Below are 1,957 nucleotides of genomic sequence, written 5' to 3'. Positions count from 1 at the left end.
GATTCTTGGCTCCTGGTAAGCATCTCAAACTTATCTGTTGAAGCATCACTACTTGAAGCACTCTCTCCACTAAATGCCTGTCCTGCGATCAGCTGGATTGACTCATCAAGGGACATTTGCTGGAAAACACCCGTGTCTTGAGGAGCATTTTGAAAAACAACGGGTGATGCTATGGATCCAGTACAAAATTCCAGTGTCGATGGCTGACTTGAATGGCGGACAAACTGTCCATTTGGTGGTAAAACAACACTTGACTGGAGCTCAGAGTTTCCACCGAGGTCTAACATGAAAGCATCGGGTGTATGGTAGTCCACGTGTGCCACTGGAGAATGTAGCATGGATGGTGAGGTTGAAACATGAAGTTACAACGATAGTCCAATTTGCGATGTTTCTGAATCAGGCTGAGCTAAGAAGGATCCTTCCCTCAGTGATTCCCCAGCAAGCTGATGCATAAATGGCATTGCGATTCCCCATGCAGTATGATCCCTGATGATAACGTTGCAGGCTGCAGGTTCGTTGCCAATTCTACATGCCCCATGAAACCCGATTCACAGACGGCCCCAGACACCCATTCGCACTCTCTTGCTGCCGCAAACCATCAACAGGAAAGGAGCTGAGACAGAGAAGCGCGAAAAGGAGAAAGAGTCCATCATTTCTTGCCCCTTCCTTCCTCCTATCCACTTCACTTATTCAAAGATCCAGATGCAGAGGTAGTAGCACTCCGAGGAGACGATGATGAAGATGATGGTTGGATGTCGAAATTGGGGAAGCTGAAGTCGTCCCTCCGACCCTCGAGTATCAGCATGACAGTTTTTTGTCTCCTCTGCTTTCGCCCAGTAATCATCATAGCCCCTCTCATCTCCTGATTTAGAGCTCTCTTCCTCGTAATTCTTCTCACGATTGATTAATGTAATATATATAGCTTGCCTCTACTCAGTCTCATCATGACTCTCGTGAAAGAGATACCGAAACATGGAGATGCAGACACAGAGAGATTAAGCGCCAGAACTGTAGAGGGCGGAGGTCCCAGAAACCATGTCGGCCATCCACATTTTAGAAAGGTCGCTCATCAAGGCTGAAAACAGACTGACGATCCCATGTCATCGTTTAGCGAGGTGCCACTCTTTCGGCTCAGCAGTGTCGACCCTACAATTGAAGCCTCTGTTGCCTGTCAATCCACGAGTGCCACTACAGACAGGACTACAAGGAACTGATTTTGCAACAAACTTGGGAGGGTAGCTGTGCAGGCTGGTGGAAAGCCTTGAATTTTGGTCAATTGAAAATAGAAATGGTGCGGAGCTTCTTCGTCTGGAGAGAAGCAATCATAAACACTGAACTCAGCTTGATGAGCCAAGACACAGCCAAGTTCCATCTTTAATTTTTCCACCTCTTCATCTTTTTCCCTAATGATCCGCACTCAGAGAGCCTCTTGAAGGCAAAAGCCCCTTTTCTCCCTTTCCTTTCGCCATAGAAAGCCAAAAAGAAGGTACCTCCCCTCTGCTTTCGCCACACAGCCCGCCATTCTTCCCTTTTTCAAAAATATCCCTCTCCCTCTTTTATTAGTTTTCTTTTTTTCTCTTTCCTTAGAACTCCCCCTAGTAGCATCTTCACACCAGCTCGAATCAAGTCTCTTACGTGCCAAGTCTTTTATGGTTACCCAAGTTTCAGCTGAACCCCATCCATGGGCGGTTGATCCCGAGGTGGACAGAAATACTCATACAGCACCACTGTATGCAGAAGCATGATCCACTCGTCGCATTGCAGTTGCAGCTCTTACAATATCTGAAAACTCGGAGCAATACAGCTAAGGCATTCTTGTCAGTCATCCTTACGAGTTCACACTCCTCACAAAAAATGGAGAACAAATATACTAATATCTACGTCTTCTTAGGCGCCCATGTAAACAGCACATTGTCTCCAACTCCTCCCCACTATACTTATACGCATAAAATAAATG

This window comes from Lygodium microphyllum, chromosome 17 (genome assembly GCF_053477565.2).
Source record: "Lygodium microphyllum isolate KBCC chromosome 17, Lygodium_microphyllum_v1.1.10, whole genome shotgun sequence".
Taxonomy (NCBI): domain Eukaryota; kingdom Viridiplantae; phylum Streptophyta; class Polypodiopsida; order Schizaeales; family Lygodiaceae; genus Lygodium; species Lygodium microphyllum.
The sequence above is the reverse complement of the archived record's forward strand: the minus strand, read 5'-3'. Positions refer to the sequence as shown.